We start from the raw sequence: 17,609 nt of genomic DNA, 5'->3' as shown, positions 1-17,609 counted from the left end.
CAATGATCCAAACTTAGAACAAGGGTACACGCATAAAAAGCCAAGAAAAACCTGGTTATAAAGAGTAAATTATTTCAACAGTACACAGTTATACCTTTTAAATTTCATTTATTTGTTTTAAAATTTTGTTATTTCCTAAATAGTTTTTTTCTTGAATTTTTTTATTTACATTTCAAATGTTATGCCTTTCCCTGGTTTCCCATAAATACAGTTTTTTTTTTAATGAGCTGCTTGATGATGGGCTGTGTCCTCTACAGGAATAGTAATTTCTCTTAATAATTAACAACTAATCAGTAATACTGGTTGGTTTTGTGTCAAATTTGACACTAGACTCATCAGAGAGAAAACAAATGCTTCCATGAGATTTAGTTCTAGGACATTTTCTCAGTTAGTGATAATGGCAGAAGGCCCAGTCCACTGAGGGTGAGGCCACCCCTGGGCTGGCCCTGGGCTCTATAAGAAAGCAAGTTCAGCAAGCAGCAGCCCTCCATGCCCTGTGCATCAGCTCCTGTTTCCAGGTCCCTGCTCTGCTTGAGTTCCTGTCCTGACTTCCTTTGGTGATGAACAGTGACATGGAACTGAAAGCCAAATAAACTCTTTCCCTCCCTAACTTGCCTTTTGGTCCTAATTGATTGATTGATTGATTGATTGATTGATTGATTTTTGCATCAATAGGAACCCTAAGACAATTAGACAGTCTTGCCAGCCCCATATTTTGTATTTTATAACCATCTAGCTGTCTGTAACAAGGTCCTGTGCACAGTCAGCTAGCCTGCTCGTTGCTCATCTCCAGCCTCTCTGACTTTTAGCACCCTGAAACATTATAACCTTCTACCTTTCTAACGTTGCTTTCCGCAATCACTTAGCAATGTGCATTTACAACTGATAATGTATTTTTCAGATTAATTGGGGGTTCCTCGTATATCAATAAATTTGGAGTCTACACTGCTGTATTTGATGGAGTAAGAAAAATCACAATGCTATTTCCATCATCCCCAATGTCCTCTTACCTTAACTTCTATTTCTCTGTCTCCTAAACCAGGTGATCTTGTATGTCACTTCCTCAAAACTCAATTTGTACTCTCGATACCAATCTTGAAATTTCGCCTAGGTAGAATCTTTCACGGTATTCTAGGACACTGCTATGAGATCCGTGTAATGTTTTAAAACTCTTAACTTTGCAGACAATACGTGGATTGAATACACATACCTAAATTTCACCCATTATGATTTTGACTTTTAGGCACATTATCCTTTCACTGGGCAGGCAAAGGAAATTGTTGTGGTCGGCATCCCTGTAAGATAGCTTGGAAGGATAAAAGCACGCATCACTCAGGAAGCCATAATCGTGGGACTTCCGGTTGGTTATGATTCCCCCTGAGGGGACTCGAATGAGCTAACAATGGAATGAACACTCACTCTGTGGCATCAGCATATTCCTACATTAGCTAAGAATTTATTTTTAAATAAAAATATCTATACTAGCTTTTGTGGTAATGGGCTTCTCAATCTCTCATCACAGAAGAACCACAAAGTCAAAGATATGCACGTGTCCTACATACTGTATGTTGACATTTTTATAATTATGAAAATATAGAATAAGAAGTAAGCACTACCCTCTTAGTATGGAAATATGAACAGCAGCATAAGGATGTTTCAAATTTGCATAACTTACAATTTCAAAGTGTTGCCTTCAGTATCTTATAGACACTTTAGGTCCATGTACATTGAGGAAAATGTGTTGCTCTCTAAGTTTTCCTTTGCCTATCAGATTAAAAGTAGTAACAGTATCTGCTTGGATTTATTTTAAAGTTGAAACAATGATACAGGTATTTGGGGACATTAAAATAAAATTATGCATATTAATGGCTGAACAGAGCAGAGTAGCTGGCATTTGGTAAAGGATCAATGTTATTTGTTGCTATGGTGATTCAGACAGAAGTTTACAACTTAGTTTTATACGGTCTGTATTATTGATTTGTTAACAGTGAATTAGGTAACACAAATACTTTATTATTTTTCATTGTGGGAAATTGAAGATGAAAAATTTATACCAAAAGTATCTTATATAGCAGAACTCCAAACTGAAACCGTTTTTGGTGGACCGGAGGATTAATATGTTCATTTAAAATATTTTACAAAATAGTCTATGTTTCAGAAAAAAACACTATAACATACAAATTTCAATTTGCACTTATTTGGAATGACCAGACCAATAGTAGTTACAGACACAAAGTTTGAATTATCTTAGCTATTGGTTTGCAACGTTAAGTTTTACTCGTTTGCTGTTACAGTCTACTTCATAGTTGTCTGCTCCTCAGAGCCCAGTGTCTCGGTCTCAGATCTTTACAAACTCCATGTTTCATAAAAATTCCTGCAGATGGAGGCCTAGGATTGTGACTGATGCTATGAAACCACAGAGTGAGGTAAGGTGTTAATGACATCAATCACCGTGAGAGTCTTTGTTGTTGGAGAGAAATCGTCAAGTTTTACCTACATTTCAGATGTCAATGTGTATTTTATGTATAAAGAGTAGGTGTGAATTTTTCATAATTACTGAAATCTGCTCACTTCCCATGCATATTTTTCTTGAAATGTAAGTCATGTGGTAAAGGAAACTAGCTAGGTCGCCCTCCAAGTCTTCGATTTGGGTTCTTGCTCTATTTTTAGTAGGCCAGCCCCCACTCCTGCTCCCGTGCTGCCCCAAGTTCAATAATTCTCTGACCTGTGGTTAATTTGTGACTTGTAGAGACTGCCATAAAGACAATGGCGATGCTTGGTCCTCTCGCTCTTCTCTGAGGTCCATGATGCTCTGCCGTCATACATGACTTGTACTGATCCTTCCAGGCCCCCTTACACTTTCCCTAGATCTGAGAATTCCACACCCTCGGCCCAACTTCTGTGCTGTGGAACAGTGGTGACACCAGACATAACTTTCAGAGAATATCTAATTTCTGAGGAACAGGAGCATCGTCTTAATTTTAAGTGAGAACTCAAGGAAACCAACGTCCGTAGGTTTTCCTTTTCTAACGGGATCGATCAATGCTTCAGAAAAGACCTTAAGTTCTTGCTGTGTCTTCCTGCGTTTTCTGTCACTGAAGCATACATGTTTAACGTTTTCTATGCCTATAAGTGTCTAAATACTGGCCAAGGCACAGCGCTCTGCATTTGACACATTACATGCGAGTACTTTATTAAATTTATCTTCTCTTGATCCCACTTAATAAACATTCGTATTTACATATCATTGAGAAATTATGACATTGTAATTTTCTAAAGCCTGAGAGAAAATGTGTTCAAGAGTAACACCTTTTCATGTGTAAATTAATTCTAAAATTACTTAATGAAGCCTAATTATGTCCTAGACATTGTAAACAAGAAGGTTAGCGAGTTGAACACAGTTCATCCATTCACGTATTCTGTTTCATGGGGAAGCGCGTTCTACGGAGACAGAAACAAATTAATTGGGTTTGCATTTGGCTTTCAACAGCCCGACATGCTCAGCTTCCTGCCTCGTTGATACAGAGATAGCTTTTTCTTGCCGTCTAAAGCCTTCCCTGGTTTTGCACTTGGTATACTCTGTTCTCATGCCTTGAGTAAGTTTTCAAAGATTTACTTTCTACTTCCTAGAGACCTTAATCAAGTTGTGTGCATCCTCCTACCAGCCCTCTGCCCCATCCCCCCTCCTCCCCCCAGGAGGACCAGCTTTGCTGTGACAGCAGCTTCCGGCATCACTGGGATTTGATCTCAGCTCGGTACATGGTTCTTCTCAAGCTGGAGGTAAAAGCCCAGCTCTGGTGTGCAGTCAGAGAGGATGTGCATGCAAAGCCACTCAGGATCCACAGTGCAACCCTGGTGCTTTCACCTGACACCACACTGTTGCCAGGGAAACAAATGGCTAAAAGTTGAAACATCTTTTGTGGCCTATCCACAAGACAAGCAGGTTTTTTTTGTTTGTTTGTTTTGTTTTTGTTTTTGGTTTCTTTTTTTGTTTGTTTGTTTGTTTGGTTTTTTTTTTTTGCCTCTAAAACTATACACTTTTAAAAGATACAAAAAGTATAAATGAGTGATTTTTTTTCTTTTGTAAAATTTTTAAGAATTGGATATTTTAAGTTTCTTAAATAACAGAACTCATGGTTTTCTATGTTGGGTAGTGTACATTCATGCTTTTAGCAAAATAGTAGTAGGAAGATTAGCTGTCCTTGAGTTAGCGGAGGAAGAGCAGTTGCCCGCATTGGAGGAAGATCTAGAACGTTCTATGGAAAGCACAGATTGGATTGCCTGCTGCATTCGGTTGTTAGGGATCAATCCTGTGTTCAGACTTCCATCAGAGAATTTCTTTAAAATCTACCACATAAACAATTGATCTTCACTCCAAACCTCCAAGAATCATTTTCCTATTTTTCACATTTCTCCTGAGGCGAGGAAATGAGCATAAATCTGAGGGCACAGGGAGTTGAATATCAGCCTGTGAGGGTAGAATCGGGCCCATAATGGGCAGAGAAATAAAGAGAATAATGGCTTGAGTCCTGTGTGTGCTTAAACGTGTGCTTACTATTCCTGACTGAAAGCGCTGCTCATGTGAAAGCCAATTTTCTTTTTATGAACTGAACTCACAATTAGAAACTTGAACTCTAATAGTCACCAAATGGTGCTTATAAAATAGACATAATACATTTGATTAGATTTTTTTTGTGTGTGCTAGCGAAAGTTTCCTTTGTGTCGTCTGGGCATTTGATTCCAACACCGCAGAAGGTAACTTTAAAATTGCAAGTTGAGGACCGTGCCCTGCTGCAGCACTCAGGCAGGGTCACGGCAGCCCGCAGAGCGCCAGGGTCAATCCCTCCTGCTCTCGACATGCCAATTGCCATTTCATTCTGTCTGGATTTCATTTTAAGTTATTTTTGATTGGTGTGATTGCTTTGTCCAGTCTTAGTCCGAGAAGGGGATTTGCATTTAGAATGCTGTAAAACACACTGTTCCTTTGGGTGTACTAAAGAGAGCAGTGTATACCAATTCACATACATTAAGATAAGAATAGTAAACGCAAAACAATTTGATTAGGTACTAAATGAGAAACATTCCGAGGTTGCGGTCTTACAGCCACCAGGAACTTAAGTCATCTTTCATCGATAGCGTTGTCTGGTGTGGAAATTAAAATGACAGCTTTAAGAGATAAAGGCAAACTTCCCCCATTGAGCTTCAGTGTGCTTGCCGGTGCCTGGGTTAGGAGGTGTAACGTGATATTATGTACACATGTACTATAAACACTGAGATTTTTATAGGCAAGTCAAAAGGGGACCACTCCATGTGAAGTAGAATGAATTACAGCCTTGTAAAATTCCACAATTTGCTTTAATATGGGACACTCTTTGATGCATCCGAAAGCCCCAGGAGAAACCGAAGGTAGGTGAATTAAATCTCAGCTTAAAGGTTATCGGACTAGTACTTCACGGTATTCCAATGGCAAGATTAGAAAATCTCCCTTTTGCTTTTATTACAAAATTAATACATATATATATATACATATATATATATATATATATATATATATATTACATGTCACAGGTTAACAACACTCTCTGGAGATTGTTTCAAGGTTATTTGTAAATACTGTATGTACCATATGTAGTTTTCCCTTTGTTTTACAAAAGTCATACGTGTTTTCAACTTGCTACACAGTTGGGATTTTTAAGATAATTTCAGAGAGTACAGTAACTTAATAATGTCCTCACTTTTCTAAAACAGATATATAATAAATGTATCCATCTAAGACGCATGTTCCAAAGTTCTCTTTTGTCTAGTGAATCCGTTATATACATACATACATATATATATATATATATATATATATATATATATATATTCTCATCTTGTATTCTGTGAATGATACTGCTATGGGCCTGATTTTATTTTTAATGTGTAGGAGATGTTTGGCAAGTGATACCATCCCTTTCTTATCAAGTTTTACAGCTTTTATGTAGCCAGTACAACCCATTTAAAGTCATATTCATTCTGTGCCTATTTGCTGTTAGCGAGATTTCTTCTTTCTCTGCCCTCTTATAATTAGAAAGAAGGCCCCGAAGGGCCCAATTAGCCAACATGTGAATGTAATTATAACTCTTGACTTTTTCCTTTTCACTTTTTGTATGTGTGCCTGTGTAGTATATAGCCTAACCTAGCTGGGAGAAAGGCCCAGCCAGAAATAAATTATATCTTGCATGCTAAGCTAATTTATGACAAGTATTCACAGGGTTTCCTAAAAGACTCTGCTTTCTTCTGTCTATTAAGGGAGTTAGTGTACTGGAGCCACTTACATAAGCAACTACGTTCCCAAGGGGAAGCTGAACTAAACAGCCCAGCTCACTCTCATCCTGTGACTGATGTCTCAGCCCCAGCCCAACCTGGGTCCACAGGATCCTGAGAAATACTGAACTTTGGCTGGAAGATTAGGGAAGATATGCTGTGCAATCAGCCAGCAGTTTATTAAAGAAATTAAACTGTATTTATATAAAGATAAGGCTTTGGAGCAATACATAAGGCTTGTTCTACTGTGTTCACTCCAACAGACAACTTTTTACATTAGGAGCGTGTTATGACAAGTTCTCAGGGTTGGCCACAGGCAAACACACACCCCACTCAGAGAATGGCTTCTTTGACCTCAGTGGGCATTTCCTTCTTCGCTGGGGTCACTTAAAGTTCTTTTCTAAACAGAGTAAATCTCAAAAAGATGCTGGTCATTACATAGTGAGCAGGAAAATGAAGGGTCACATAGATGCACAGGTATGTAGTGGAATGAGCCCAGTGTTTGCCACCTAGATGGGTGCTTCAGCAGATGCCTTGGAACATCTTGTCTGAGCCATACAACCACAGTTATCCCATCACTCATGGATTTAATTGAGTAAGTGTTAAGCACAGACTCTGATGTTAAGGATGTCCTTAGGTCCATAACACTGAGCTATGTCAAAGGGGGTTTCTACTTAGTTATAGTGGGAAAAGAGTGGTTCTTAGTAATCTGTGTGGTAATGAGGAAGTAAAAATCTTGAGTTCTATTCCTTAACATCTGTAACTTTTCAAGTTTTTGTTTTCTCCTCTCTAAAGCAAGAGACATAATAAACATAAGAGAATTATACGAATTAAATGTAATTCCTCTAATAGTCAATATTAAAACGAAGTAGAAGAGTAGGCTGAAAACTAGGAGTTCAATTAATATGAAGCGTGCAATGGATCTTCAGAAGCAAGAGAGGACCTGCTTCAAAGTAACATGGGAGAGGAGAATCAACTCCAGAAAAACACACACTTTATATGTACAAAAACACTCACATTATACACCACACACACACACACACACACACACACATGCACACACACGCACACACGCACACACACACACACACAAACACGACCGATACACTTAAAAATAAAATTGCAAATCGGTTAAGAGTAAAATTTCAAAGAGTTTGGTAATTATTTCATCAAAATTACTCTCAGAGATTACAATCTAATAATAAAAATATTATGTTAAATGAGTGATCACTCAAAACCTAGAATATGAAAAATGGCATAAAATATAAATTTTGAGTGCATAAGATATTGTACATAACAATGATAAATAGGTTTAGAAGTAGATTGACTCTCAGAATCAATAAATAGACATGTGTGTATGTGTGTGTGTGTGTGTGTGTGTGTGTGTGTACGCACGCGCATGTGCATGCATGGGCACACATACACACACACATGTTGCAAGGAAGCTCCTGCTGACTAAGTAGGAGTCATTGCATAAAGGACGATAAAAAGAAATCAATGGTGCTTTATAAAGAACTAAAACCCAGACTTATTTTCAGCCTGCTTTCTGTGTCTCTCAGATAGTGTATAATGGGAGATTAAGATGCTTGTGTAATTACTTAAACTAGAAAAAAATAGTGTACTATAGAATATATCTATGTGTATAAACACACACACACACACACACACACGCACACGTACACAGCTGTCCAGTTAGTTTAGCAAATAAAGATACTTGCCAACCAAGCCTGACAACCTGAGCTTGCTGTGCCCCACACGGTGGAAGGATAAAAGCAACTCTTACCAGTTGTCCTGTGACTTTCATATGGTCACACAGTAATGAGAAGATATCATGTAGTAAAATAAAATTGCATCTCCATGGTTAAAAAAATCTAAACAAGTAAATTTAAAGGAGAAAAGCATTTAAAAGAAGATGAAGTACAGCTGACCATAAAATCAATACCTTGGAAAGGAGTTCAAAAAGGATTATATAAACTATCTTGAAGAAGAAAAAATAAGGCAAAAGAAGCTTAAATTAGTTAGAGCTGCATGGACAAGTGAGCAGTGTTCAAAGGGTTCAAACATGAAGACACATGGGAACCACCTGCTTGCAGCCCCCAGCATCATTGTGAACTGCTCAGGAGATGGTACAGCAGCATCAGTGTGAACTGCTCAGGAGATGGTACAGCAGCATCAGTGTGAACTCCACAGGAGATGGTACAGCAGCAGCAGTGTGAACTGCTCAGGAGATGGTATAGCAGCAGCAGTGTGAACTGCTCAGGAGATGGTACAGCAGCAGCATCATTGTGAACTGCTCAGGAGATGGTACAGCAGCATCATTGTGAACTGCTCAGGAGATGGTACAGCAGCAGCAGTGTGAACTGCTCAGGAGATGGTACAGCAGCAGCAGCATTGTGAACTGCTCAGGAGATGGTACAGCAGCAGCAGTGTGAACTGCTCAGGAGATGGTACAGCAGCAGCATCATTGTGAACTGCTCAGGAGATGGTACAGCAGCATCAGTGCGAACTGCTCAGGAGATGGTACAGCAGCATCAGTGTGAACTGCTCAGGAGATGGTACAGCAGCATCAATGTGAACTGCTCAGGAGATGGTACAGCAGCATCATTGTGAACTGCTCAGGAGATGGTACAGCAGCATCAGTGTGAACTGCTCAGGAGATGGTACAGCAGCATCAGGGTGAACTGCTCAGGAGATGGTACAGCAGTATCAGTGTGAACTGCTCAGGCGATGGTACAGCAGCATCAGTGTGAACTGCTCAGGCGATGGTACAGCAGCAGCAGTGTGAACTGCTCAGGAGATGGTACAGCGGCAGCAGTGTGAACTGCTCAGGAGATGGTACAGCAGCAGCAGTGTGAACTGCTCAGGAGATGGTACAGCAGCAGCAGTGTGAACTGCTCAGGAGATGGTACAGCAGCAGCAGTGTGAACTGCTCAGGAGATGGTACAGCAGCAGCAGTGTGAACTGCTCAGGAGATGGTACAACAAAGGGAACTCATCCCAAGACTGTCAGTTTTGCCCAACAGGATCCTGGTCCTTCTCCTGGCCTACTGATTCCCATTGCAACATCATCTTATTGGTTCATGCTTAGACTTTATAGTTATAGACCATCAATCTTTTTAAACCATTCTTTTCATATTTACAAGAGAAATGTGTGATAAAGGCTGACTAGGTTTTTTTCTGTAAAATTTCTCAAAAACTTCTGGAATATGAATAATCCTTAGTATTTAATGAATGAGGTGACATTATTTTCCAATCATAGATTTGGACAATGTCATCACAGAAAAGCAAATTTCCACCCAACTTTCAGTGTAATATAGAGGAATGATATGTTTTTCTTATTAGATCATGCTTCTGATTCTGAAGAAAATAAGAGAAGGCCATTCACTGTGAAGTTAATATTGACCCTGAGGGATTGCTCACTGATGAAACTATGACTTCTCTATAAAGGAAAACATATTCAGGCACTTAAACCCAAAGAGCTATAAAGAAAATCTTGGAGAAATATATCTGTAATTTCATTGTATGTAACATTGATTAGGGTACAGTGATGTATTGTTTTAAAATTCTCAGTACCACCTGACATAGATGCTCTAATCTCACTGACTTTACTAAAACCAAACTGAAGACTCAAAAGTATTATTAGCCTTTCCATCGTAGGTGATGAATAGATTAACTTCAAAGTTCAAACATTTTATATATATTTTCTTTTCTTATAAAACTATGGTGTCTGGGATATTAAAGGATAACAAAGGAGACCATGTTTTGCTTGAATAAGCCAATAATTCTATCAAGATCTTTTGATGTGAAGTATATTTCTGGGACATGGATCTCCAAAGTTCTTATTTTCTCATTTATATAATGCTATTAATTTCAAACACTTAGTTCAAGAAGAAATTTCTCTCAATCTGAGTTAAGTGAAAGTGTTGTGTGTCCGTATGTGTAAACTTACATTATTTGTGAATAAGCTACAGATATTCACACTATACTATACTGTGCAGAATGATATCTCAAAGTGATTGAGAATGGTGAGTTATTTATAATAAATTTCCAAGCTTTACTTTTATAACTATTGAAATATGTTTTAATCCATTCGTTTTCTTTACGATAGAAATAATGCTGAGTGAACGTTCCCTTCTTGTGATACAACGAATTAGATATACAGAAAAAGGCCTCTGTATTATAGACAGCTAGGACCACTCCTTTCCATTTTCATTAAAAACGAAGCTCTGAAGCAGATGGCTTCAAAGGCATTTTAAAGATTGAAGTACTAATGCATGGGAGAATTCCAGTGCATACAGTTCCTTTAAAGCACTTCAGTGCAAGCCGGGCTGTAGGAGGGAACTGGAGAGCCCTCTTAATCTAGCTTAGATCTTTCCATTAAGAGTGTCATAAAATTACCTTTAGTATGCATGAGGAAAAAAGGGGTCTAACTGGGGAAAGCTCATCTTTGCCCTGATTATCTTCCATCAAGTGAAGTTTAATACATCATTCCCACTAAAGAAAATTTCAGCAGCAAGAGATGGTCTTGGTTGGAAATTATTTTTTTAAATATTGAACATTTTATTCTTTGGAATCATATGAATACAAAGCTTGAAAATTTCCACAAAAGACAACATTAAAAATTCTCTCTCTCTCTCTCTCTCTCTCTCTCTCTCTCTCTCTCTCTCTCTCTCACACGCACGCACGCACGCACGCACGCACACACAAGTGAATGTGAATTCACCCTAGTTAGGTGGAGAGACGTATTTGTTGGTTCTGAATTGTGGCACTGCCATAGTAGTGAGCTGAATCAAGTTGTGCCCATTTGAAGAGTATTACGTCACATAAAGATCAGGTGTGGGGCACGTGAATCTAAGCACCAAACTTCAACAAACAGACCATTTAACATAACCAAAAAGCTTTCTAATAAAACAAAACAAACAAATAAAAAGAAAGCCAAAAGTTAAAATCCTGCATTTGTCCTCTAATTAAATTCCACTTCATTTTTTACTAGTAATTAAGTAAATTATTAGAGAACACATTCACATAGTAATTGCTCCTAAGAGACATCTTCCATAAGCAATAATTTTATTTTATATATTATCTAACTTCCTCTAAAAACAGAGCATTGCATAGTTTGACTATAGAAAATCTAAATGATTTTTAAAAAGCAAAGTGAAATACAGGTTTGATTTTAGAGGGAATGCATGCCATGGTGCTGCTTTTACTTCTTTTGTTTTTGTTTTCCTCTTGAATTTCAATTTTATTGAAACCTGTGATAGAACAGAGATAACCTCTTAGTTGTGTACTAATTATTGGTAACCAAAGTAGTAAGTAGGAAAAAAATCAAACCAAACCCAACAAACAAAAACAAACCCATACTTGCTAATTTATTAGGAATGAATCTCTACATTGTATATTGTGTTTAACTAGTGCTCTATGTAGGCAAGGTTACTACATTTTGATTCTTCTCAGTAACAATATAACCTTAGACAGATAGCAAAATGGACATGATCTTTATGCAATCACACAGTCATATTTGTGGTGTGGTATATTGGTTGAACAAAAATACGTAATTTTTCAAGCAATGCTGTTTATTAGCTATAATTGTGCTTAACTCTGAAGGGTCCACTTATAGTCGTCATGGGAATGCATTTTCTCTGTACTTTACAGCCCCTTTCTTCTCTAGTTTATGACTGGACAACATACTCCCCTCTACTTTGTAGAACAGGGAATCCAACTGTGATAGCCTCCCTAAATTAGATGACTAGAAAAACAAAGACCAGAAATGACCTTCTCAATTCACTGTTGCTACCCACCCATTATCCCCCACCATCATCCCTGATCAGCAAGAGATTTACTTGATGAAGTCCTTGTAAATCAAGTTGAGGTTTTACAAGGACTCTTTTTTGTTTCATAGATTTAAACATAGATTGGATGCTTGGATAAATATTATACCATTTATACAAAATGAGAGTTTAATTACAACACCAATAAATAGTTGCTAACCAATAAATAAGACACATTCCAATCCAGACAATCATCATGTGAAACAGCAATCAGATTTATACAGGATTCCTACAGGCAAAAATGGGGAACTTTTCACACCACATCCTATATATATTTTTTTCAATTTGGTTTGGCCTTTGTGTAGCACAGTATGTTGTAAGGTACTTTGTAATCATTTATTTGAAAAACTCGCTTAACTGAAATGCTTATTTCCTCCCGGCACTGAATGATATATTCATCTACTGTATTCTCCCATCATCCTTCAATGGACAGAGAGTCTGTTATGATTTCTTTTGATATCAACATTGCTACAAGAAGAGTGACCCATTCTCCTTTGATTGACTTAATTGATTTTAAATGCCAATTTCTGGTTTATTTACTTAAAATACATCCCCTCTCCCCACTGTAGGGCATTTCATCTAGGGTCTCCTCCTTTGAGTCCTGAGAGTCTCTCACTTCCTAAGTCTCTGGTTGGGAAGTCTTGGAGGGTCTTCCCAACCTTATTTCTCCCAAGGTCACCCATTTCCTTTCTTTCTTCTGGCCCTCGGCGCTTCAGTCCTTTTCCCCCACCCAATACCAGATCATGTTCCCCTCTACCCCCACACCTATCACACTTCTCTTTCCTGTCCTTCCCCCCCCCACTTTTGGTTGCTTTTTCTCTCCCTCCCAAGGGGGACCAAGGCATCCTCACTTGGGCCTTGCAGCTTCTTGACCTTTTTGAGTTCTATGAACTATATCTTGGATATTCTGGGTTTTGTTTGGATAATATTCACTTATTAGTGAGAACATACCTTGTATGTCCTTTCGGGTCTTAATTACTTCACTCTAGATGATATTTTCTACTTCCATTCACTTGCCTACAAAACTCAGAATGTCCTCATTCTTATTAGCTGAGTGGTATTCCATTGTGTAAATGAACCACATTTTCTGTATCCATTCTTCTCTCATGGGACATCTGGGTTTTTTCCAGCTTCTGGCCGTTATGAACAAATAAGGCTGCTATGAACATAGTGGAATATGTACCCCTGCGACATGGCGAGGCATCGTTTTTCCCCACCATTCCCAAGAGTGGTATTCCTGAGTCTTTAGGTAGGTCTATTTCCAATTTTCTGAGGAACCTCCAAATTGATTTCCAGAGTGGTTGTATCAGCTTGCAATCCCACCAGTAATGAATGGAGGAGTGTTCCTCTTTCTCCACATTCTCGTCAACATGTGTTGTCTCCTGAGGTTTTGATATTAGCCATTCTGACTGGTATAAGGTGGAATCTCAGGTTCGTTTTGATTTGCATTTCTCTGATCTCTAAGGAGTTTGAACTTTTCTTTAGTTGCTTCTCAGCCATTTGAGAACCCTCTGTTGTGAATTCTCGGTTTAGTTCTATACCCCATGTAAATTTTTTTAGTGCTTAGCTTCTTGCATTCTTTATATATTTTTGCTATTAGCCCTCTAGCAGATGTGGGGTTAGTGAAGATTTTTTTCCCAATCTGTAGGTTGCTGATTTGTCTTATTGACTATGTCCTTTGCCTTACAGAAGCTTTCCAGTTTCATGAGGTCCTATTTATCAATTCTTGATCTTAGAGCACGAGCCATTGGAGTTCTTTTTAGAAAATTTCCCCCTGTGCCATTGAGTTCAAGACTCTTTCCCACTTCCTCTTCTATTAGAAGAGTGGGTATCTAGTTTTATGTTGAGGTCCTTGATCCACTTGTACTTGAGTATTGTGCACGGTGACAAATATGAGTCTATTTTCATTTTCCTACGTACAGACAGATAGTTAGACCAGCACCATTTATTGAAGATGCTTCCTTTTTTCCATTGTATATTTTTGGTTTCTTTGTCAAAGGTCAAGTATGCATAATTATGTGGTTTTATTTCTGGATCCTCAATTCTATTCAATTGATCAACCTGTCTGTCTCTCTACCAACACAATGCAGTTTTTTATAATCATTTTTGCTCTTGAGCCCACCTCCAGCAGAAAGATAGGGCGTCAAGTGAGGGATGGGGTTGCTATCTCACAGTCAAAGCTCTAACCTATAATTCTTCCTGTCTGAAAGAAATGTAGGGATGGAAAAGGAGAAGAGCCTGATGGAAAAAGTCCAGTGACAGGCCCAGAGTGGGATTCAGCTCAAAGGGAGGCCCCAAGACCTGATACCATCACTGATGCTATGTGGGGTGCCCACGAATAAGGGACCTATCATGACTGCCCTCCAAAAGACCCAACAAGCAGCTGAAAGAGTCAGATGCAGATATGTGCACCGAACCAATGAAGAGAAGCTTGTGACCCCTCTGTTGAATTAGGGGAAAGCTGGAGGAAGCTGAGGAGGAGGGCAACCCTGTAGGAGGAACAGCAGTCTCAATTAACCTGGACCCTGAGATCTCTTAGATACTGGATCACCAAGCAGGCAGCATGCACCAGCTGAGATGAGGCCCCCAACACATATATAACAGAGGACTCCCGGGTCTGGGTTCAGTCAGAGAAGATGCACCTAACCCTAAGAGACTGGAGGCCCCAGGAAGTTTAGAGGTCTAGTGGGGTGGATGGGTTTGGGACATCATTGTAGAGACCGGGGTGGGAGGAGGGCTGCAGGCAGGAGGTATGGGATGTAGAAAAGTCTGAGAGGATGGACTGAGAGGGTAGTAAAATCCGGAGTGTAAAAACAAATAATAAAATAAAATAAAAACTCCTTAACATTCTTGTAACCTTTATTATGTCTTGCTGACTCTGCTACTTATGAGGAAGGATGTATCAGGCCATTTTTAGAAAAGAGTTTTTGTGTTTCTACCTATGTTCGTTTCTTAATTCATTCATTTGGACAGAAAAGTGAGTAAACAGACCTTTACTGAGAACCTGGAATATGTATCCTAAGTGAAGAGTAACAGCAGTTTTGTGCTGAGAACTTATACACTGGGAAGTAAACTGAGACCTACTGTTGAGGTCATGATTAGCTGAAAGTACTCTTGACCAAATGATTATCCAAGGGGCTATAACCCCACCCTAGAACATCTGACATCAATTCAGTCTTTGTTGTAGTCATTATCTGGGTGACCCATGTGAATTATATAATCATTTTAAACATTGATTTCTAGGGAATAAGTAACCCCTGAGTCCTAATGGAAAATTCTGAGCATGCTATCATTTTTGTCATAACTTTACATGCATTTTCATACTTTACTGTGGAACAAGTTCTCTGTGAATATATAAGACTACCAATAAAGAAAATGAGATGACATTTGGCAGCAACTCAATTAGCAGAGTTCTTGACTTAAAAGCAAGACTTGAACAACTTCTCAAGTACCACACAAACCAAGTATGGTTGGGGACATCTATAATCCCAAAGCTTATATATGAAGATAGGAAGCTATCACAAGTATAAGGTAATCCTTGGCTAAAAACGTCAATCCTGTCTTAGGACATAAAGGACCCCTTTTCAATAAATGAACACATACATACATACATACATACATACATACATACATACATACATACATACATACATACAATTTAAATAACTGCGTTCCTATGGAGAATAAATACTCCTGCAGAAAGAAACATGTTAGGTAGAAAAATTCATGTTAAAATTAATTTTATTAAAAAGCAAACAGCATTTTCAGAGAAATAAGGTGGTTTCATATGTGCCGTTTCTCTTCTTCAAATTTAAAAAAAAATTAAAGGACAGCTATTTATTCTTTAAAACTGATAATTAGTTGGCAACAGAAACTTGCTGCCTGAAAGTACTTGTCTTGAGAGCAGGAGAGCATGGATTTGGATCTCCTGCTCCCCCACACAAATGTTGGATATGGCTGTGGGAATTCGTTATGGTGTTTCTGAGAGCTAAGGAGGGTGCCTTCGGCTTTCTGGTTACCAAGTTTGGTCATGCAGTCTGCTTTGGGGGGAAAAAGAATCAATATTTTTATCCAGTTTTGAGCCCTTTAAACTACAAGGCCAACCTGCAAGGCAAGAAATGCCCAATTGTGCAATAGCAACAGTCTTTGTTGGGACTAACCTTCTGCTGTCTGTCTGGATTTGAGGCTCAATGCTCAGGATGGACTCTATATGATGTGTTGGTAAGTCTGTTCAACAAGTCATTCTAGAAAACATCATAGGTTAGGAGGTAGTATGAATACTGCAGACTAGTTGGCATGGTATCAAACTGTCTTCTAAATATTTATGTTTATGACCATAGGAAAATCTGCTCTCCATCTTAATCAGAGATATTTCTCTGCAGTGAATAGTGGAGAATGCAGGGACTCATGACTCTCCAAGGTGCTAAGAATAAGTGACAGATGAATACTCAGTCCTAAACATGACATTTATACTATCCTTTCTAAGTAGCTCATAGAACATTGTTTAAGGGAAGGGGCTAGAAATATGGTAGGCGTCTAGAGTTAAGGAAAAGTACAGCAAAATGCTATCTTCTCAGTAAGATGACCATGAAAAGAACCTCACAGCACTTGCAAATGCCTGCACTGTGTCTGTGCAAAAATAGGGCTATCAATAATCATGGGCGGATGTAGGAGGAACTCAGCAGGAGACTAGACCTCAGTGCTCAACTGCTTGCTACCGATAGATCTAGGAAGAGGGAGTCATTGGGTTCAGGTCTACACTCACAGTTAACCACACCAGGTTCTAATGGATTGTTCCAACATAATGATCACAAAATCAAAATGAAAGTTATGAATCTAGGAAAGGGTCTGTGCTGGGATAAGTGAAGTTGATAGGGGTTTGGGGAAGAATGTACATGGTGGACGAAGAAGGGTTAATAAAATGCAATAAAAATTATTCACATAGGTGTAATTGTCAAAGCACAATATAATAAAAATGAATTATAGGAAAAGAGGGATACAATGTGCCAGATGAGTTCTCTACATTTTCATTTTAAAACAGTTAGAATATTATTAGCTATTTATTCAAGGAAATATGATTAGCAATATAAGGGCTCCATAGTTGCCAGTGCACATCAAATATCTCTTAATTTCATATGTGAGATTTTTATGGTTTTCCATATGTCATCTTAAACAAATGTCAAAATAAACTCCGCTCAGTGCAGCTATTTATAAATTTCAAGAGAGGAATATTTTAACTATTTACCTAATGAGTCATAATTAGAACTCTGATAGACTCATTCTTGAATATTTTAAGATATGTATTTGAAAACTTTTAGATCTTGTCAGCAATTTATTTCCACTGGAAAAAGTAGATTTAGGTTAACATTTTAAAACCATGATTTCTTTGAATTAATCCTAGTGTAATTCAGGTCTGTGTTGGAAATTGAATTGTGCATTTCCTCTCTACAATTTCCATTTTCAGTTTATTCTTCTA

The sequence above is a fragment of the Rattus rattus genome, chromosome 3 (genome assembly GCF_011064425.1).
Source record: "Rattus rattus isolate New Zealand chromosome 3, Rrattus_CSIRO_v1, whole genome shotgun sequence".
NCBI classification, from domain to species: Eukaryota; Metazoa; Chordata; class Mammalia; order Rodentia; family Muridae; genus Rattus; species Rattus rattus.
The sequence above is the reverse complement of the archived record's forward strand: the minus strand, read 5'-3'. Positions refer to the sequence as shown.